Raw genomic sequence first — 23,881 nt, forward strand, 5'->3', positions numbered from 1 at the left:
ATAAAAATCAAAATGGAAAACACTGTGATACTATCTTTTTTTTAAAGATTACATGCTTTTTATTGTACAAAGTCTCTCTTCTCAAAACCTGCCTCTTCACTGTCTCCCTGAATCCAGCCTCCCATCCAAATCTCCCAGCAGCCAAGATGATTTTTTTTAATCGGGAAAATGAGATCCTGTTGCTTTTTGTGTTTAAATTCTTGAGAGGCCACCAAGCACTCAAAAGGTCACCAATCCAAACTTAGATTTTTTTTAAAAAAAGATGTATTATGTATCGTGTTCTGTCTGCACGTATCCCTGCAGGCCAGAAGAGGGCACCAGATCTCATTACAGATGGTTGTGAGCCACCATGTGGTTGCTGGGACTTGAACTCAGGACCTTTAGGAAGGGCAAGCAGTGCTCTTAACCTCTGAGCCATCTCTCCAGCCCCCAAACTTAGATTTAAAAGTGTCACCCTTAGAGTATGGGGAGATGGCTTGATGGAGAAAGTGCTTGCCACACATCATGGAGACAGGATTTCAGATCCCTGGTACCCACGTAGATGTCAGGCAGGTGTGGTGGTCCACCTGTAACCCCAACACAGGTTGAAAGGGGATCCCCTGGGCAAGCTGACTAACCACACTGAATGAGCAAGCTCTGAGCCTAACATGAAACATCACAGTAAATAAAGTAGAAAATAGTCAAGAATGAGACCTAACATTAACCTCTGTCCTACTTACATGCCTGCATACATACACATACAAATAAACACTCATGCATACATATACATACACACACACATATATACACACACACCTGCATACATACACATATAAATACACATACACACATGCATACATACAGATAAACACCTTCATGCATACACATACAATTATATATACGCACCTGCATACATACATACACACACACCTACATACATACACACCTGTATATATACACATACCTGCATGCATACACAAATACATACACACACAATACATACACATACACACCTGCAAAATACACATACAGACCTGTATACACACACACACACCTGCATACATACATATACAAATACACATACACACCTGTATACATACACATACAATTACACATACACACCTGCAAACATATACATACAAATATATATATACACCTGTATACATACACATACAAATATACATACACACCTGTGTACATACATATACATACACACACACCTGCATACATACACATACAAATACACACACACCTGCATACATACAAATATACATACACACCTGCATACATACATACATACACACACACCTGCATACATACCCATACAAACACATACCTGCATAAAGACACATACAAATACACATACACACCTGCATACATACCCATACAAATACATACACCTGCATAAATACACATACACACCTGCATACATACATACATACATACACACACCTGCATACATACATACATACATACCTGCATACATACCCATACAAATACACACACCTGCATAAATACACATACACACCTGCATACATACATACCTACATACACACACACCTGCATACATACATATACAAATACACATACACACATGCATACACATAGACATAAGGGGAAAAAAGAGTAATATCCTCATATTTGGATGGATGGATTCATCCCCACACCTTTAGGAAACACTATACTAAGAAATGAAGTCTCTTCCCGCCAGCAAAAGGTGAAAGTCTTCCTCAAGACCTGAATCTGGGGGACTGGAGAGATGGCTCAGGGGTTATGAACACTGGCTGCTCTTCCAGAGGACCCGGGTTCAATCCCCAGCACCCACATGGCAGCTCATCAACCACCTATAACTCCTGTGGCAAGGGATCTAACACCCTCCTCAAGCCTCCAAGGGCACCACACACACATGATGGACAGACAGACATGCAGGCAAAACATGCAAACACACAAACTAATAAAATTAAACTAAAACTATTTTAAAAAGAACTGAATCATCCGGCGTACAGCATTTTGCTGCAGCGGCTAGACCTCAGACAACCTCCAAGATCTGCTGAGGTGACCCCACCTTCTCCAACTTTTCGGGCTATGCAATCTCACAAGCTCCCTGCCAGCAGTCACACCCGAGTTCTTTGTGGCTGTGGCTTCGGAGACGCTGCCTCCATCATTCCTGCCCCAGAATCTTCACTGGCGCCCTTCTCCAGCTTAGTTTTGTTTTTTGTTTTTTTTTTTGTTTTGTTTTGTTTTCTTTTCTTTTCTTTTCTTCTTTCAGTTTGTGTTTGGGGAACAAGATTTTTGTAACCCAGACTGGTTCACAACTTGGGATCTTCCTTCCTCAGGCCCATGTTTACAGACAGGCATGGGCTTCCTGCTTAGATTCCTTTCTCTGCCTGAAGTAGGAAGCACCCACTTGAGTGGATACGAGGAAGCAATGCCCAGAGAAACTATCTAAGTTACAGATACGGCAAGGAAATGGACTCCAAGAAGCAAGCCTTTCAGGAACATAGGGCTGCTCTGAAAAGGCCCTGGGTGGTCTGGCTAGGGAAAGCTCAGTCTAAGGAGTATAATAGGAAGGCTGGGGCCAAAGAAAGCAAAGCAGCCCATTATCTACGTCCCCGCCTTTTGAACTTCATTGTTATCGCTGGCAATACAGCGCCATGAATGTTATTGCCGCGATGAAAGATGTTACTGTAAGTACAAAGTAGTTAGGCTCACAGGGATCACTTCTTGGCAGATGGCACTTCCCACTTACTGCCTTCTCCTCTGCCTGCCCAGAGCAAACACCCCAGCCACAGCATCCTCTGCTTGGTGTTAAGGACCGGTTGACCTCCCAAGTGACCAAAAAATTGGCTCTGCAGTTCAGATTCAGCTTTGGCCTGGGTGGTTTAAGAGTCTGGGAAGGGGGCCAGCAAGATGGTTCAGTGGGTAAGGCTTACCCTGCTGCCAAGCCTGACAACCTGAGTTCCATCCCCAAGACCTACATGATAGGAGAGAACGGACTCCTGAAAGTTGTCCTCTGACCACACACATATGTGGCACACATGTGTTCTCTCTCACAAATACATACAAACATACATACATATTTTTAAACCCTCTTTGGAGGCCTGCGGTGCTATTTGGGAGGAAATCTTAAGTTGGAAAGAGGCAGACAGTCCTATGGGGGCCCTGGCTTTTAGGAGATTTTCAGGGCAAAGTGTCAGGTTTGTCCAGGCCGTAGGCAGAGGCCAAGACAGTACTCAGCCTTGTCAATAAGGTCTTGGGCCAGAGCTTGATGTGGTGGTATTCTAATTGTACTGAAATGTGATTTTGATTGTATGTTAATAAATAAAGTTGTCCGGGGGTCAGAGCTATTAGAACCATAGACAGAGTGTGGCGGTGGTGGCACACGCCTTTAATCCCATAGATCTCTGTGTGTTCAGGGATACAGCCAGCATTGGAGACATACGCCTTTAAGACCTGGGGGGCTGTACATTCAGACAGTGACGAGGCAGTCACGTGTTTGGGTTTACAACCAATGAGAAGGCAGAACAATAATACTATAAAAAAGGCGTACAGACAGGAAGTAGCCCTCTTTCGGGAAGCTGGGACACCGCAGGCGGAAGGGTGAGATTTTAGCTCTGAGCTCTGACCTCTCGGCTTTCTCTTTTACATTATTTCTGTGTTTCTTATTTAATAAGACGGTTAGTTACATCTACACTTGACCCAACTCCAGCTAAGCCAACTGTTCTCTCTCTTTCTTGTTTATTTCCCCATCCATCCATCCATCCATCCATCCATCCATCCATCTAGATCCATCTATCTATCTATCTATCTATCTATCTATCTATCTATCTATCTATCTATCTATCCATCTATCTATCTATCTGAGACAGAGTTTCTCTGTGCAACCTTAGCTGTTGTAGAACTCACTCTGTAGACCAGTTTGAACTCACAGAGAGCCACCTGCCTCTGCCTCCCAAGCGCTGTTTTCTTTTTATAAGCTGCCTTGGTCACAGTGTCTCTTCACAGCAATAGAAAAGTAACTAAAACAAGTATGTTTACTTGTGTACACATACACTTGGCTATCAATTAATTACTACTTTTATGTACACGGTCAATGTTTAGTTGCTCAAACCCTACAACGGATCACCAAAGGCAGTAAAATGAAGTGGGGGTGGGGGTGCAAGCCTACAATCCCAGCACTTTGGAGACTGAGGCAGGAGGGTAAGGTGTTTGAAGTCTGCCTGCAAGTTCCAGGTCACCCAGGGCTACATAAAGAGATTGTGTCCAAAGTCCACGAGTATCAGTGAAACATTTCGTAAAAGATCCAGTTAAAAAGGAAACACAATAAAAATAAACAAGCTAACAAACAAAAAATAGGCCTGGGGCTGGGAACAGAGCTCAGTGGTACAGACCAGTAATCGGGGAAAGAAGTAACAAAATGTCATTTCTGAGCAAGTGCTCTAGGTCACTGGAAGATCACTCTCTACCCAGGTATCTCTGAATAAGAGAAGCATGACACTGAGTCCAACTCTACACACCCAGATGTACAGAGGCTCTTCTGTGACCTCCTGTGCTGCATAGAAGAATCTTAGAAGGCTGGATATAGCTAGTACCTTTACTCCCAGCACTCTGGAGGCAGAGGCAGGTGGGACTCTGTGAGTTCAAGGCCATCCTAGTCTACAAAGTGAGTTCCGGGACAGCCAAGGCTACATAATGAAATCCTGTCTTAAAGAAGGAGGAAAAAAAAAAAAACAGGAATGTTGCTTGACTGTCTTTTCATAGAGCATAAATCATCTGTAAGAAGACACCCCAATACATCATTCTTTAAAGTTGTTTTTTGAACTGGTTTAGGGACCAGCGAGATGGTCAGCAGGTAGCAGGTAGAATATGAGAAGCTATAGCTGGAGTTTTCCTGTGTCCACCTGGCTCCTGCAGCCACTCAGACCCAAGTAAACACACAGAGACTTATATTACTTATAAACTGTATGGCCATGGCAGGCTTCTTGCTATCTAGTTCTTATATTTTAAATTAACCCATTTTTATTCATCTATAAATTGCCACGTGGCTGGTGGCTTACTGGTACTTTACATCTTGCTTCTCATGGTGGTGGGGGCTGGCAGCATCTCCTGACTCAGCCTTCCTGTTCACAGAATTCTCCTCTCTGCTTATCCCACCTATACTATACTTCCTGCCTGGCTACTGGCCAATCAGCATTTTATTTATCAATCAATCAGAGCAACACATTCACAGCATACAGAAAGACATCCCTAGCAAGAGGCCTGCACAAGCTTGATGACCTGAGTTTGATCCCTGCTGTAAAGGTGGAAGGGAAAAGCCAAATGACTCCACTGGGTTGGTGTGACCCCCACGTGTGAACACACATTAGTAATAGTAAATAAAAATTTTAAATATAGAAAAATAAAACTAGCATGAAAACCTAGAAAAAAGATGAATGAAACTCCTCAGATTTATTTTAGCACAGATGGTATAGAAGCCAACAGTTTTAAGAATCAGGCATCAGCCAGGCATGGTGGTACACACCTTGAATTCCAGCAGTAGGGAGGCAGGTGGATTCCTGTGAGTTCCAACCTGGTCTACAAAGTGAGTTCCAGGACAGCCAGGACTTTCAAAAAACCAAAACCAAAAACAGAAAGGAAGGAAAAAGAAATTTCAAATCTAATAATATTTATTTAATAAGCTTAAACAATTTACTAGATATTTTACTTATATTTTAAAAATTTTATGTGTATGGATGCTTTATCAGCATGTATACCTGTGTACTATGTGTTTGCCTGCTGCCAGTGGAGTCCAGAAGAAAGCATCATATGCCCTGGAACTGGGGTTACAGATGGCAATGAGCCACCACATGGGTGCTAGGAATAAAACCTGGGTCCTCTGAAAGAGCAGCCAATGCTCTTAACTGCTGAGCCATCTCTCCGGCCCATAACTGTATTTTTATATAATTACAGTATCTCATAATTTGCTACTTAAGTTGTTAATATATTTCATAAACATTAGTATTATAATAAAGCCAAACTTGTATTCCCTCCAGACTGACAGCTGCCATCTACCGTGGTCACCAGTGAGGACACACATCATATCCTGGCCCCATGCAGACTTCCCTGAGCTGCAGGCAAGCACTGATTCTTGGTCAGTCACCACTACTGACAAGGCTGCCCTGTATCCTCACTGCCCAGTACACAAAGCTGGCCTCAGACACCTGCCCTCTGCTGGGTCCTCTTGTCCTTCGCCTGCTTTTTGTGACCACACACCAGCTGGGAAAGCTAACCCTTTTGTAAAAAGAAGTGTGTCCCATTTGCATCCTAATTTTATCATAGGTCCCATCTCTCTCCCTGCTTCTCCCCGTGTGTATTTAAGTGGAATAAATGGTGACTGGGATGCCTGGTCTGGGTGCCTCTGCCCCGGGGACATCTGGGAGAGCTTGCTTGGCCATGTTCTCACGTTCTCAGAGGCTGACTGCACCCAGCTACTCCCACACTCCTGGGATAAGCAAGGGTGAGAGATCTAAGTTGAAAAGCGTGCAAGAAGGCAAATCCCCTCACCCAGGATGTGCAGCCCAGGTTAAAACACACAAATGAAACTTTTTTTTTTCCCAGACAGGGTCTCGTTATGTACCCCAGGCTGGCCTCAGACTCACAGCGGTCCTCCCCCTGCTTGATGAGTTTGCAGGCATGTATCATCACTGACTTCAGTCATGAAAAGTTTACTCAAGTTCCAGAACGCATGTAACCCTTCCTGCCTCTCAAGCTATGATCTAGTTCTTTGTCTGTAAAGCAGTTGGAGACTCAGTCTTGCGCAGGCTTCAGCACAAGAGCTGAGAAAGCCACTCGGGAGTCAGATATGACACACCCCAGAGTATCTCTAAGAGAGCTGAGAAAAATAACACAAACTCAAGTGTGGGTCCCAGCACTCAAGGGAGCATCCTTGATCTGTGTTTTTGTGGTTGTTTTTGATTCTGCAAGACAGTGTTTATGTAATAGCCCTGGCTGTCCTGGAACTCTGTAGACCAGGCTGGCCTCGAACTCAGAGATCCACCTGCCCCTGCCTCTCAAGGGCTGGGATCAAAGGCGTGCGCCACCATGCTTGGTTGATCTGTGATTTAAATAAACTAGCCAAGGGTGATCTCCAAGACATCTCCAAGTTCCTTGAGATTTACATTCAAAACACCAAATCCCCAAACCAGTATCTTGCCATTTTTGTCAGGATGGCTGTTATCCTGGCGGTCTATTTCTTACATGTCCTTTCTCTTCCCTGTGTGGTTTGGCACTAACACATCAAAGAGCAGGAGCTGACTGGACTTCAGAGGCCTGGCTGCTGTGGGGAAGGCTTGCCAGTCACAGATACCAAACTCAGAAGAAAAAGACTTCCCAGGATGGCCCTGCTAGAGTCCGGAAGAGCATCATCTCCACAGCACGCACTGCTAGCTCTGATCCCTCAACCATAGTATGCTTGCTTGTGTCCAAACACACACACACACACACGCACGCACGCACGCACGCACGCACGCACGCACGCACGCACGCACGCACGCACGCACATTTTAACCACTGGGTGTGATGGTACTAGGAGGTGGCATTTCAGGGGTGATTAGGTTATGGGGACTCTGCCCTCAGAACTAATTTTCTTATGAAAGAGGCTCCACGCTGACTGTGGCAGCACACACCTGTCAATCACCGAGCTCAGGAGGCAGAAACAGGAGGACCACTAGCAGTTCGAGGCCAGCCTGTTCTACAACACGAGAGTTCCAGATCAGCCCAGAGGATATTGTGAGGCCAAAAAACATAAAGGGTGGTGACACACTCCTTCAGTCCCGGTACTCAGGAGGCAGAAGCAAGCAGATCTCGGTGAGTCTGAGGTAATATAGTGAGAGCCCTGTTTCAAAAAACAAAACAGAACAAAAAAGGTTCTCAACAGATCAGTGAGAAGAAGGCATGTATGAAGAAGTGGTCCTTCACCAGATAGGAAATATACGGGTGACTTGATATTAATTCTGTGGGCTGGAGTGTTTGCCTAACAGTCACAAGACCCTGGGTTCAATCCTAACACACACACACACAGAGAGAGAGAGAGAGAGAGAGAGAGAGAGAGAGAGAGAGAGAGAGAGAGAGAGAGAGAGTGAGAGTGAGTTTTGATGTTTTTAAAGTTACACAGCTCCAGTTCTTTTGTTACAGCATCTCAGAGGACTGAGACACTCTGCCATAGTCTACGCTGTCCTCCCAATCATTTGACTAAATTAGCAGATCCCACCTAGACCTCTAGTTTCAGAAAAAGCACTTCTGCCATCTGGATAAGCAAATTTCTAACACTTGAGACCTTTCAGAACTCTATACAGAACATCCCAACAAACCAACAAACCTACTCATAACCCCATGGATTCAGTGGATGAGACCTCCCCCATTCAAGCATGCTCATTGGGTCTAAATATAAAATGTCCACCACAGTTTCACATATTAAAGACTAGGTCTCTAGATGTGAGAGGTGCTAGAAGCTTTAGGAGGTGGGGCCTGGCTGTAGGAAGCTGGTGATGGGGCATGACCTTATGACCCCATCTTGTCTTGTGTCCTTCCTATCTCTCTCTCTCTGCTTCCTGGCTGCTGTGAAGTGAACAGCCTCTGTGCGTGATGCACTACTTCCCCACCAACCCAGAAACATGGAGCAGGCTTACCATGGACTAAAAAATCTCTGAAAATGTAAGCTAGAATCAGTTTCTTTCTCTTCTTTAGTTGTTTATATCAGACTTTTTCTCAATAGAAAATCCAACTAAAACAATCTCAGGCCACCAGACTCCAAGCAAGGCCTGGGTATGTGCCTGGTCCTCGATGATGGTTAAGTCATTCACTTCAAGCTGACTTTGCCTCAACTCTGAGTTTTCACAGGCATTAAGACCTGTATCTAAGACCATACAGTAAGAAAGCCACAGCCTGGGCCCTGAATAGCTACCTGCCGTTCTGGAGCATGCAATTCACACACTACTCAACTCTAATTCTCTAAACAGGCAGGAGATGCCAGCTAAAGCAGGTGGAATTATGAACCAAGTACATGAAGAAAAGTCCAACCCCATCTGGGTCAGCCACACATGGGCTACATCAGAGACTAAACCCTAACTAAGGACAAATAGACAAATACACCCAAGCATCTGTTGAAATAAAACCTAATACCTTGTAAATCTTGTATAATTCATCCTTAAAAGTGAGTAGTAAACTGTAATACTCGCTCTGAGCTCCTCACTAAAACCGAGTACAAAATCTCTTTAGAGGCCAGTGTGCTCTTTTTTTAAATAGTCTCCCAAGCGCCTCCCACTATTACATAATTTTGCCATATCAATGACGATGAACTACATTTGTGACTTGCCAAAATGTTTTCCAACCTCAGACACCAGGCACACCAAATGCTCCCCCCATCTGCTATGAGTTTATTTTGAACCATAAGAGAGCTCCACACACGCCTTGGCCGAGAAAATAGAGCATCCAACCTTGGCGCGATGCGACCAGTGCTTCTCACGGCTAAACCATCATTCCTCGTCGTGTGCTTTTTATGCAAGAACGGAGGTTGAACCTAAGGCCTGGGCTATGTCTACAGCCCAGATGCCATACTTCACCTCTTCACTCAGTAAAGATAGTACCATCAAATTTCTCTAGAAAACATACATACACATACTCGGCAACCTTGAAAATAATGACCCTATCTTTATGGAATTTTTGGTGTGAGCCAGCGACTAGGTTAATAAGAGACAAGTAAGCAAGTACCTGGGAGAACAGGCTGTAGGAGGACACCGGTCTGTGATCCACTGAGTACCTGGGTCTGGCGCTGTAGCCTGGGTACCAGTCCCACTCACAGGGAGAGGACAGTAAGGCAGTACTCCGCACCCTGGAGGAGACAGTGAGATTGATGAGATTCCGGGGAATACCGTGACATTGGAATATCACAGCTCACCTGTGGTGATAATCTAATTGTACTGAATTATTATTTTGATTGTATGTTAATAAATAAAGTTGTCTGGGAGTCAGAGCTATTAGAGCCATAGCAAGAGTGTGGCGGTGGTGGCACACGCCTTTAATCCCATAGATATCTGTGTGTTCAGGGTCAGAGCTATTAGAGCCATAGCAAGAGTGTGGCGGTGGTGGCACACGCCTTTAATCCCATAGATATCTGTGTGTTCAGGGTCAGAGCTATTAGAGCCATAGCAAGAGTGTGGCGGTGGCGGCACACGCCTTTAATCCCATAAGATCTCTGTGTGTTCAGGGATACAGCCAGCATTGGAGACATATGCCTTTAAGACCTAGGGGGCTGTACATTCAGACAGTGACGAGGCAGTCATGTGTTTGGGTTTACAACCAATGAGAAGGCAGAACAACATACTTTAAAAATACGAACCGACAGGAAGTAGGTCTCTTTTCGCGAAGCTGGGACAGCAGGAGGAAGGGTGAGATTTTAGCTCTGAGCTCTGACTTCTCGGCTTTCTCTTTTACATTGTTTCTGTGTTTCTTATTTAATAAGACGGTTGGTTACATCTACATCTGGCGCCCAACGTGATAAGAATTCATTAAAAACTGCTTGGCTTGGCGGCAGGTCCGCTTTCCCGCAAGGGCGGCAGGCGGCCCGCGGCGGCGGCGGCGGCGGCGGCGGCGGCAGCGGCGGCACACGGCGGCCGGCAGTGATCGGCTTCTTAGTCCGAGCTGCTGGCGTCCTAGTCCGGGTAGCAACTTCTAGCCCGGGCCTAGGTCTGTGAGCAGCTTGCCTAAAGCCGGTGCTACAAACAACTCAGACCTGCCCTGCCGAACAGGGCCCTGCCTGTAAAGCCAACGCATGTGGTCGGAGCTTAAGGAAGCCAGACCCAAGCCTTGACTCGGCACAAGAGGGAACACGTGGCTGCATTTAAGCTTTAGCCGGCTACGCTTTCTTGTGTGTTCTCTCTTTCCTCTCTCTCTCTCTCTCTCTCTCTCTCTCTCTCTCTCTCTCTCTCTCTCTCTCTCTCTCTCTGGATTTACACCTGGGACACTAGGTGGCTGCTTTGAAAGTCCCCTCGGATTTCTACTGTTCTACGCAGATTTGGTAAGTCATAATATATCAGATATTTTAAAGGAAACTATCTAAAAGAGAATTTTTTTCCACATTAAAAAACAAATGGGTTTTATGTGTACATTGGAAGAAAATTGGTTTTTGTTCGAAATTTTAGGCAGTCTGGCAATGGAACAACTATATAATATTAGTATTGGTGGAATTATGCACCTCATCACTATAATAATCCACATTTTAATATTTAAAAAGATAGTCAATTTAAGTGCCAGGATAACAGCGTTAGAAGAACTTGTTAAACCTGTAAAAATTCAGACAGAAGAAATTAACAGTGAAGTTGTTTCAAGTCGGGATCATAAGGTTGCAGAAAGAAAGCCTGTTTTCACACAGTCACCCTTAATTTATCCTGTAACAGTACAGCAGATGCCTGATCAAATGGCTACACAAAATACTTGGGCTCCAATTGAAATGTTGGATTTAAAAAGGTTTAAGGAGGCAATAGTATCTTATGGCATGCATTCCCCATATGTAAAGCAAATGTTAAACACTTGGTCAACATATAATAGGATAGTACCACAGGACTGGCGGGACCTCGCACAAGGTGTTCTGGAACCCAGCCAGAGACTTCAATTTCTGACTTGGTTTAAGGAGGAGGCTAAAAACATAGAAAAACAATGGAGGGATAAAGGAGTACAAGTTTGCCAGGATCAGCTTATGGGCGAAGGCCAATATGCTTCAGCACAAGCACAATGTTTATATGATGTCCAAACCCTAATTTTATGTCAAACGGCAGCCTTGAATGCATGGGACAAAGTTGAGAAACCAGGAAAAAAATCTGAGTCGTTTACAAAGGTGAAGCAAGGCCCAAAAGAGTCTTTTACAGATTTTTTACAAAGACTGGCTTCAGCAGTAAAGAGAACGGTCTCGGATTCAGAAGCTGGTAAGGCAATAATTGAATCTTTGGCCTTTGAGAATGCGAATGCAGCATGCAAAAGAATAATCAGGCCATTAAGGGCAAGATCTGCACCTATGGAAGATTGGATTAGAGAAACAATTAATGTTGAAGCTGATGAGCATGATGATACATGGGTAGGAGAAGTAATTTCAAAAGGTTTGAGGAGTGTTAGATGTTTTGGATGTGGAAAGCAAGGACATTTGAAAAGGGACTGTAGACAGGTCATTTCCAGAAACACTGTTTCTTCAAGGAACAATGGCAACAGAATGCCCCTTCCTTCTGGAGTATGCAGAAGGTGTGGTAAGGGAAAACACTGGACCAACGAATGTAGATCAACAAAGGACAGACAGGGTAATCCTTTGCCTCAGTCTTTGGGAAACTCCCAGAGGGGCCTCAGGCAGGCCCCCAGTGCAAATCCAGTTCAAACCTTTCCGGCAGCCATAGAGGAAATGCCTGCTCTGGAGAGTGATTAAATAACCAAATGCCTATTGGAATAAATCATGCTGGTCAGAATGATGAAACAGAGAGAATAGAAAATTCAGGAGAAAACATAAAGAAAATTTTTTGGCAAACTTCTATTAATGAACAAAGACCAAAATTAACGATAAAAATAAATGGTGTTTTGTTGTCTGGTCTGGTAGACACAGGTGCGGACGTTACCATAATTGCACCAGAATTTTGGCATCCAACTTGGCCTCTTCAGGAGGTAAACGTTCAACTGTTAGGAATTGGGACATTATCTCAGGTGAAACAGAGTGTAAGATGGCTGGAATGTATAGGTCCAGAAGGACAGAGAGGAAAATTAAAACCATATGTGGCTAACATAACTATGAACCTGTGGGGTCGAGACTTGTTGCAACAATGGAATACTCAGATTAACATCCCTCCAATCTCAGAAACAAATAATAAACTAGCACATGTTACTGAGAGAAATATTAGAAGATATTGTTCTAATGAGTGGTCACCAGCCATCCATATTATACAAGAACAGGGCACAATAACTGATGATCTTCCAAAGACACCAACAGCTCTACCTTTAAAATGGTTAACAGACAAGCCTGTATGGGTCCAGCAATGGCCTTTAACAACAGAGAAACTCCAGGCTTTAGAAGAGCTGGTAGAAGAACAGTTAAATGCTCAGCATATTGAAGAATCAACCAGCCCTTGGAATTCTCCTGTATTTGTTATTAAAAAGAAATCTGGTAAATGGAGAATGGTAACAGACCTTAGGGCAATTAACAAAGTAATTCAGCCAATGGGTTCTCTACAATCTGGGATGCCTTTGCCTACTCTGTTACCAAAAGGATGGCCTCTCATAGTTATTGATTTAAAAGACTGTTTCTTTTCAATACCCTTACAAGAAAAAGACAGAGAAAGATTTGCTTTTACAGTGCCTACTTATAATAATTCTCAACCGGTTAAAAGATTTCAATGGAGGGTCCTCCCACAGGGAATGTTGAATAGCCCAACTCTGTGCCAATATTTTGTACAACAGCCATTGGAAGTGATACGTAAAAAATTTCCTAAATCTATAATTTATCATTATATGGACGATATTTTACTAGCTGACTCAAATGCAGATACTTTAGAAATAATGTTTGAAGAAGTAAAGAAAATTTTGCCTCGCTGGGGATTACAAATTGCTCCTGAAAAGATACAAAGAGGAGATTCTATTAATTATTTAGGATATAAAATAGAGCTACAAAAAATTAGACCCCAAAAGGTGCAAATTCGGAGAGATAGACTACAGACTCTTAATGACTTTCAAAGATTATTTGGAGATATTTCTCATCTACGAACTATTGTTGGGGTAAAAAATGATGAACTGACTAATTTGTTCAAAACCTTAGAAGGTGACAAGGACTTAAATAGTCCAAGAGAATTATCACCTGAAGCTGAGAAATAATTAGCCTTGGTAGAAAAGAAAGTGCATGAAGGACACGTGAATCGTATTGATCCAAAGCTGGATTGCATTTTGGTTATCTTACCTTCTAGGCGTTCTCCTACTGGAATATTAATGCAGAGGGAAGATATTATATTGGAATGATATTTTTACCAAATAAACCAAATAAAAAATTAAAAACTTATGTGGAAAAAATCTCTGACTTGATTTACAAAGGAAAAATGAGACTTCGTCAATTAGCAGGCATAGACCCAGCAGAAATTGTCGTACCATTAACTAAGGAGGACATTGAAAAATTATGGACAGAAAGTGAACCTTGGCAAAGAGCTTGCAGTAATTTTTTGGGAGAAATTAACAGCAAATATCCCAAAAGCAATAGAATTGATCTTATAAAGAGAGCTGATTGGATCTTGCCTCGAATTGTACGGCAAAAACCCATATCTGGAGTTCGTACATTTTATACAGATGCCAACAAAGAAGGAAAGGCAGGTTACAAATCAGAAAATTTAAGTAAAGTGGTTCAAAGTCCGTATAATTCAGTTCAAAAATCAGAATTGTATGCTATTCTGTTGGTATTAATGGATTTTTCAGAACCTCTCAACATAGTAACTGACTCTCAGTATGCTGAAAGAGTGGTGTTACATATTGAGACTGCAGAATTTATCCCTGATGCTTCAGAATTAACTTCACTATTTATTCAATTACAAGATACAATCAGGAAAAGGAATCATCCTTTATATATAACTCACATTCGATCCCATACTGGTCTGCCCGGCCCTCTAGCACAAGGCAATGATGAAATTGATAAATTATTGATAGGAAATGTGCTGGAGGCCTCAGAATTTCATAAAAAACATCACGTTAATAGTAAAGGTTTAAAAAAGGATTTTTCCATAACCTGGCAACAAGCCAAAGAAATAGTAAAGAAATGTCCTACTTGTTCCTTCTACAATCAGACGCCATTACCAGCAGGATGTAACCCAAAGGGTACTCAGAGAAATGAAATCTGGCAGATGGACGTGTTTCACTTTGCAGAATTTGGAAAATTGAAATATGTACACCACACTATCGATACTTATTCAGGATTTCAATGGGCAACTGCTTTGAGTTCTGAAAAAGCTGATTCTGTAATCACTCATTTGCTAGAAGTTATGGCCATCATGGGTATACCTGCACAAATCAAAACTGACAATGCTCCATCATATGTCTCTGTTAAAATGAAACAGTTTTTTGCTTATTACAATATAAAGCATATTACAGGCATACCACATAATCCTACAGGTCAAGCAGTTATAGAAAGATCAAACAGAACTCTAAAGGATATGCTAAATAAACAGAAATGGGTAACAAAAACCCCCAGAAATAGACTGCATAATGCTCTTCTAACTTTGAATTTTCTGAATGCCAATGAGAAAGGAACAACAGCTGCAGAGAGACATTGGATAATAGAAAAAACCACAGAATTAAATCAGCCTATATACTTTAAGGATGTGCTGACCTCAGAATGGAAACCAGGGTATGTATTACATTGGGGACGTGGTTTTGCTTTTGTTTCTACAGGAGAAGATAAGCTGTGGGTACCATCAAAATTGATAAAGGTTCGATTTGAACAAGAGAGACCTCTTAATTAGAGGAGGTGATAGTTCATCAACCAGCATGAACATCCAATTTAAACTAACTTGTATCAATAAAACATGCCTTTTCATTTCATCAGATAATAACTTGCCAAAAAGGAACATCCCCAAAATTAGTCTTGGGGAAAGGTTTTTGGTTTTGTCTTTTAGGAGAATGAAGGTTAAGGAATCTGAAGAACACTGGACAAATGAGACAACTGAAGAAAAGGGACAAATCATCTATCCCAAGAAACAGAGTGAAACGGTGTATGGGTATATATTATCTAAAAAAATTTTATGTCGTCCTAAATGTTTGTTTCTGCTTTTCTCTAAAGATTTAACACTCTTGGTTTTCTAATAGTCCCAGTTCAATTAAAATTTAAAGCTGACTTTGGAGTTGGAGAATGGCTCTCTCCTTCTTTAAAATCAAGCATGTTGTTAAAAGGAAAATGCAAACTCCCTGTATCATGCCAGAATAAGAGCCATCTTCTGCTATGGTACAGGACAAAAGCAAAATTAATTAAGGGACTATTCTATTACTAATCTCAACTCTTTGATTCTATTCTGATTCTTTAAACTTTTCTCAAAGTATAAATTTTATATCAAAATTTACAAGATTAATATATATATATACATTTTAAACTTTGTTAAGATATGAATGGTCACATAGAGTACTAACTAATTCTAGAAAAAAGGCTAGCTGCATATATATGTTTTTGTGTTCGAGTCTCTTATCAGTTTTCTGCAGGAAATCATGGCCAGGCCTAACATCAACTGAAGTCTCCAGAAAGAAGATGGGGCCCCACAACAACAACAATTCCACGTGGACAATAATAATATCATTAAGCTGACAAACATCATCCATAGATCAGCTTTGAACTACAAGGTGCTCAGAGCAAATTTGAGATGACTAGCTGAGATGATCCAGTCTCAAAGACTACTTGAATAAGGACTTGAGATAAACCCTCAACTTTGGCATTATACACAGACTGGATAATGAAGGATATAGTTACCTCTCCTAGAATTTGACAATTAACCTAAAATTTTTCTTTCAGGATAAAGAAAACTTCGCCCATACCCAGCAGGAAGCAATTTTAAGAATACGACGCCCACATTCCCAAAGAGGTGGTGTGGGGCGGGTGGTTTTTTGGTCTTTTTAATGGGTTTTGGGTCTGGGATAATTTTCAGTATTTAGGGGGGTTGGTTACAAGTTATTGTCAAGGGTTAGGAAAAAGGCTAAGCAAAGGAGATTAGATTTAAGGTTCTTGTTTAAAAAAAAAAAAGAGAAAGAAAGAAAAGAAAAAGACAATTACTAGTTTTAAATACTTTACATTGGATTGAATTGTTTTATATTGTACACAAATTTGAAACTGATATTGTTAGAAAATGCTATATGTATATTTCTAATTGTATTTATTCCATCCATTTAACAATGTAATGCAAATTTCTGATCCTTGAATGTTATTATTATCAACTATTAGGATATAAAGAAATGAAAGCTAGTAGTTAGACATTATCATAGAACTTGTAGTCATATTAGATATGTTTTAAAAATTGAGCAGAGATGTTTTAGACAGGTCATCTTCAAACCCTTCAGAGATCTACAGAATATGGCATTTAAAATGTTTTAATAACTTAGAAAATTTTTCTTTTTTGAGACATGTCGGCTCCTGGCAGTACCAATCTACTTTAGAGAAAATATGGGCATTGAAGAAACTGCATATGGAGTCAACTTGCATTCTGGCAAAAGTTAGCCACTGGACAACAAAGTATCCTCGAATCAACAGGACAAAATGGACAGACAGATCACGAAACAAGGGACTACTGATTCTTGCCAAAACAAGTGTGGTTATGGCTTTATCAAAAGGCATCTTCTGAGGCCAGGACAATATGGCCCCATCCCTGAAGTGGCCTTCGCATCCGGAAAAGGTACGGTGCCCTTTTCTTCGAAGGCAGCTTAACAGGCAGAGGGCCGATGGATTCTGTTGTACAATGGAACAGCAGCTGAAAGCTCATGCCTCTCAAAAGTAGACTGGCATTTAATAGAGGGATGTGGAGAAGAAGAGGATGCTGAGATGAAGCCATATATACACAGCCAAGAAGAATGGACAGCTGAATTAAAAAACTGTCAACAATTTCCAGAATTTAAAATCCTGAATCATGACAGGACACTAGTGGAATTCAGGTGTTTCTGGTACGTGGACTGCTCTCACCCAATGTGAGGTTGAACTGTTGACCTTGTGTACATCCTACTTCACAAATGAGTCTGTCAGATACACTAAGCCTATAGGCTGAAGATGATGCCCCAACACTGCGGAGAAACCTCAGGTGACTGCCCAGGCAGCTGGCTGTTTCTGTCAACTCACAAAATTTTTTGGAAGTTGCTTGCATGCACTTCCTGTTTTTATTTTTGTTAGCTACTATTATTCCCTTCTTGGGTCTCTGAGGGAGTTGAAGATTAGTTAGTTATGGTTGAAGATTAGTTAGTTATAGTTGAAAATTAATTAGGATAGAAAGTGCATTAGATACATCTTGGATTTACCAAAATAGGATAGATAATGGAATTATTTTCTCTGATTTGTCAAATACCTGTTTAGGTATTTATTACTTGTATATATTGTATATAGTTATTGTACTTTTGTATATAGTTTTTCTTTTGTTAGTTATAACCTTTTGCTTTCTTTTTCTTTTTATTAAAATAGAAAAGGGGAAATGTGGTGATAATCTAATTGTACTGAATTATTATTTTGATTGTATGTTATAAATAAAGTTGTCTGGGAGTCAGAGCTATTAGAGCCATAGCAAGAGTGTGGCGGTGGTGGCACACGCCTTTAATCCCATAGATATCTGTGTGTTCAGGGTCAGAGCTATTAGAGCCATAGCAAGAGTGTGGCGGTGGCGGCACACGCCTTTAATCCCATAAGATCTCTGTGTGTTCAGGGATACAGCCAGCATTGGAGACATATGCCTTTAAGACCTAGGGGGCTGTACATTCAGACAGTGACGAGGCAGTCATGTGTTTGGGTTTACAACCAATGAGAAGGCAGAACAACATACTTTAAAAATACGAACCGACAGGAAGTAGGTCTCTTTTCGCGAAGCTGGGACAGCAGGAGGAAGGGTGAGATTTTAGCTCTGAGCTCTGACTTCTCGGCTTTCTCTTTTACATTGTTTCTGTGTTTCTTATTTAATAAGACGGTTGGTTACATCTACACTCACCCCACAGTATGACTTTTCAATAGACACAGATTTTTACAGCAGGCTGTATAAGTAATCCATTTCACAACACCTATTATCCCCCCAAAAGAAACCCAACATCCATTAGCAATCACCCCCTAGCCCCACAATTCTCTCCCTGCCCTCTGACCGGAGGCGATTGCCAATCTCATTTGTTTCTGGAGGTTTACCTATTTTTTTGTAAGTCATTTCTTTAAAAATAATATTTATTTTTCTTTTATGTGTATGAGTTCCTTGCTTGCATGTATGCCTGGGTGCTGTGTGTATGCAGCACCTGCAGGAGACAGGAAAGTGTGTTGGAGCCCCTGGAACTAGAATTACGGGCAGTTGTTAGCCACCATGCAAGTGCTGGGAATTAAACCCAGGTCCTCTGCAAGGGCAACAAGGGCTTTTCATTGCTGAGCTGTCTGTCTAGCCTCCTAGGATTATCTATTTTGTGTATGTCATATAAGTGTCCATTACAATAGTGACAGCCATATGACTGTTCTCTTTTACTTAGCATCCCATATTTGAGGTTCATCCTTAGCATATATCAGAAACCCATTTTATATATATATATATGGCTGGAGAATTGCCTCTGTGGTTAAAAATGCTCTTGTAGAGGACCCAGGTTTGGTTTCCAATACCCATATAGCAGTTTACAACCCATGATAACTCCATTTCCAGGGGATGCAGCACCTTTTAAAATTATTTACATGCATGTGTGTGAGCTTGTGTAGGAAAAAGCCCTCAGGGGCCAGAAAGGGGTATTGGATCCCCTGGAACTAGAGCTACAGGAGGGGGCAAGGAGGTTGCATGGGTGCTGGGAACTGAGCTCCAGTCCTCTGCAAGAGAAGTATGCTCTCTCTCTCTCTCTCTCTCTCTCTCTCTCTCTCTCTCTCTCTCTCTCTCTCCCTCCCTCCCTCCCTCCCTCCCTCCCTACCTATCTACCTATCTATCTATCTATCTATCTATCTATCTATCTATCTATCTATCTATCTACCTATCTATCTATATCTATCTATCTATCATCCATCTATCTATCTATCTATCTATCTATCTATCTATCTATCTATCTATCTATCTATCTATCTATCTATATCTATTTACCTACTGGGCTTTTCAAGACAGGGTTTGGTTTTGGTTTTTCTCTGTGTATTACTGTCCTGAAACTCGCTCTGTAAATCAGGCTGGCCTCAAACTCAGAGATCCACCTGCCTCTGCCTCCCGAGTACTGGGATTCAAGGCGTGCGCCACCACTGCCTGGCGCAGTATGCACTCTTAACCACTGAGTAATCTCTCCAGCCTTCAATACGTCATTACTTCTTACAGCCATGAATAAAATAGCATTCCACTGTATGGACATTCCACAATCTATTAATCTACTTATCAACTGGTAGGCATTGGGTCCAACCCACCTGAGGATAATCCCCAGGCACAAGAATTTCAGAGAATTTACCTTCTGTATGTAGGGGGTGGAAAATTTAGCAGGAGAAAAAACAATTGAGAAATAGAGAAAACTTCTCCCCTTTTAACACAGGGTCTCCATACGTAGTAGCCTAGCCTGGCCTCAAACTCAGAACCCAATTTCTTTCCATCAAATGCAAGGAGTACAGATGTGTGTCCCGGGCCTAGTAAGAAATTTTAATATGGTAAAATGTGTATAAAATTTAGTATATTGAAGCGTACAAAGAGAAAACACTTCAAACAGCAAAGGAATTTCCTTTGTACCATTTCAGGAAAACTGGCTTACAGCTCTGTGTGACTGATCACCATCATCACACACACACACACACACACACACACACAAAAGGTTTTCTTTCTATCGCTCAGTTCAAGAACATTTAACCCTACACATTCCAGCCCACTACCACAAGGGGGCAAGCTCGAACCTGGGCTGTGTGATTCCGCTGGGGCCCGTCCCAGGGAATCCCGCAGTGGGAGGAAGAATGTGCCCTTCTGCCACTTCTGGGCCAACTCTTCTTGTGTTTGTGGCACAAAAAGATACCATCTCTCTGAGTTAAACCCCCTCCTTCCCACACCACCAAACCTGAAGTGAGGGACGGGGTCCATTTTATTTGTTCAGGCAAGAGGCCCATTTCCCCTCTCCAGGGATCAGCAGGAAATGTAGGCCGATGCTAACTCAAGGTCATCTGGACTTCCTACAAAGCAAGCAGCAGATCGAGCCCAGCCCGTTCGTAGTTTCTATTATTACTTCCAAAGATAAATAAGCCGCAAGCAAATCAAGATGTGCTTGGTTACGCCTTTGGCCTGAATGTGGGATTTTTCTGCAGGTATCAGCTCTGAACAGTTTCTTTTATTGAAAACAGTTTTTGTGTTTTTATAACATCCTGGATTTAACTTTCTTACATATTTTTTTTTGGGGGGGGCAATCTCACGTAGTGCAGGCTGGCCTCAAATTTACTCGGTAGCTTTTAGAATAAATGATCTTCCTGCCTCCACTTCCCCAGTGCTGAGATTACAGGCATGAACCAGCATGTTCAATTCATGGGGAATGCTCAAAGGAAAATACCCCTCACAGGACAGCCAGCAATCTACCTTCCCACCACTGAGATCTTGAATGGCTTCGGGGAGAGGAGGAATTGGGATAAAAAGCCATCAAGATAACCCAAATGTGCCAGGTCTCAAGATAGACAGCAAGTGGAAAGGAAAGTGTGGCTCTGGATGCTGCTTCCTGTGTGGTCCATGTGCCAAACCCACAGCATCATCCGCCCCCTGAGTATCATCTGTGAGTATGTTGGAAATGTAGAAAAACAGGTTGAAGAAGGACTGCCCCGAGACTTCAAGGGGAAGGGGGTAGTGATGTAATTATATTTTAATTCTGTAAAATAAGAAAAATAATAATAATAACTTCCGGGCTGGAGAGATGGCTCATTGGTTAAGAGCACTGGCTACTCTTCCAGATGATCCAGGTTTGATTCCCAACACCCACAGGCTGCTCACAACCCTCTTTAACTCCAGTTCCAGGGAATACAACAACATCCTCTTCTGGGCTCTGTGAGCACCAGGAATGCATGTGATATACAGATATACGCACAGGCAAAACACCCATACGCATAAAAATAACTTAAAAAATTAAAGAAAGTAAGCTGAGCAGTGATGGCACCTGCCTGTCATCCCAGCACTTGGGAGGCACAGGCAGGCAAATAAATCTCTGTGAGTTCAAGGCCAGTCTAATCTACAGAGTGAATTCCAGGACAGCCAGAGCAACACAGAAAAACCCTGTCTTTAAAATTAAAAAAAAAAAAAAAAAAAAAAAAAAGGAGGAAGAAAGAAAGAGAGAGAGAGAAAATAAATTTGGTAGGACTCCAGTAAGCTATATTTGATTAGAAAGAAAACAATAATAATAAAAATAAATCTTAAGAAAGATGCCCAATGTGATAGCACATGCCTTTTATCCCAGCACTCAATAGGCTGAGGCAGACAGATATCTATGAGTGTGAGGCTAGCCTTGACTACATAATTAATTCTTGGACAGTCAGGCTACATAGAGGGACCCTGTCTCTAAAACAAAATGCAAACAACAACAAAAATCAGTTCATTCATTACAGCATGACCTCTCCACACTTGACTTTCAGGAGAAAAACAGTAAATGATATAATAATACTTAGTAATGTCTCCAAATTCCATCACAGACCTAAGACTTACCAAAGGAAAAAACTTTGTCTAATAAAAAACTCCTTTTAAAGACAGGAAAACAAAACAAAATCTCAACCAAACGTCTTGAGAGCAGTTGAGACTGGCCTTTGTAGCTAAGTCCCTGTGTTGTGGAGGATGCGGTAATACCCTGGTCTTTTCCACTCAATGTCAGCACCAACCTTGAATTCTAACAACAAAAATGTCCCCAAGACATTACAAAATGTCCCTTGGGAGTGGCGGGCAAAATGCTCTTCCTCTTGCGAAGCTGAAAAGCACTGACTCTCAGGATGCCAGTGATGCTGCTGATTCTCTTAGGGAAATGGAACTATAAATAATCCACTCATTTTTCTATATTTCCTACATCTTCCAATATGAATATATAATGAAGCCAGTATTTTTAATTTTTAAAAAGAAATCCCACTTACTAAGGTGCCTCACGTTGGCCGGGGACTGCTGCTGCATAACTCAGGCAGCTTAAGATGAAATTCAGGCCCTGAAAATATGGTCTATCCTGCAGCCACCTTACCAACAGCTGCTCACTGTGCCAAGAAACAAAGAAAGGCCTTAGAAATGTCTACCCTGAGACCTACGACCCTGCAAAAGAGAGAACTAAACATTCTCCAGTGCGGCAAATCAGTGGGCTTCACAAAGAATGGTAACAGGAAAACTGTTTCAGGCCAAACATCCCTGAAATATAGTCTCTCTCTCTCTCTCTCTCTCTCACACACACACACACACACACACACACACACACACACACACACCAGTGCTAGGAATGGCCCTCACCATCCAGCTAGCCAAGCACTGTAATACAGAGCTGCAGCCCACAGCTGCTGACATGCACCATGCTGAAAAACATCTGCACTGTACAAAAAAAAAAAAAAAAAAAAAAAGAAAGAAAGACAGGTATACATGAATTTTTGTCCATAAGCATTGCTACATCTGTAGACCATGTTCCATTTTTTTTTTTTTTTCAAAAACAGGACTGGGGAGATGGCTCAGCAGGTAAAAGTGCTTGTCATGCAAGCCTGGCGCTCTGAGTTCAAATCCCCTGAACTCATGTAAAGGCGGAAGGGGAGAACATATTCCTGAGGGTTGTCTTCTGACCTCCACACGTGTGCTGTGGTATGGATGCCACCAACACACACACACACACAGAGAGAGAGAGAGAGAGAGAGAGAGAGAGAGAGAGAGAGAGAGAGAGAGAGAGAGAGAACATTGAAAATCTAAATAGAAAAAGAGTGTTTTTTCTATTTAGACTGAAAATCTAAACAGTAAAAGTGTGTTCTTAACAGGCCATTACTTCATCTTCTCAGCTGTTCAGTGTCCTGCCTTCAATATTTTTAAATGTTTGAGAGTACTATATACACCAAGAAAGAAAGAAACAAACGTTCTCAATGAAGAACTCCACACTGGCATGCCCATGAGAGAGAGGCCTTCCTCTCTCTGGTCCCCCAAACAGCCAAAACTCATTTCCATCACTAGGAGAGCAGCTCGGGCCTCCTCTGCTTACCCAGGATGCTGCCACAGGTTTACGT

At 42.0% G+C, this 23,881-nt stretch overlaps 1 protein-coding gene across 2 annotated transcripts in view; it reads right to left on the minus strand.

The window, feature by feature from the left end:
* The window catches only part of Tjp2 (tight junction protein 2), a 132,748-nt gene that overhangs the window by 86,008 nt on the left and 22,859 nt on the right, over nt 1-23,881 (minus strand). For both annotated transcript variants that reach the window (XM_076561450.1, XM_006977643.4), the window contains exon 2: nt 9,727-9,847. The gene's annotated coding sequence lies outside the window, so the exon portion shown is untranslated. The remainder of the gene's footprint in view (nt 1-9,726; nt 9,848-23,881) is intronic.

The sequence above is a fragment of the Peromyscus maniculatus genome, chromosome 1 (genome assembly GCF_049852395.1).
Source record: "Peromyscus maniculatus bairdii isolate BWxNUB_F1_BW_parent chromosome 1, HU_Pman_BW_mat_3.1, whole genome shotgun sequence".
NCBI classification, from domain to species: domain Eukaryota; kingdom Metazoa; phylum Chordata; class Mammalia; order Rodentia; family Cricetidae; genus Peromyscus; species Peromyscus maniculatus.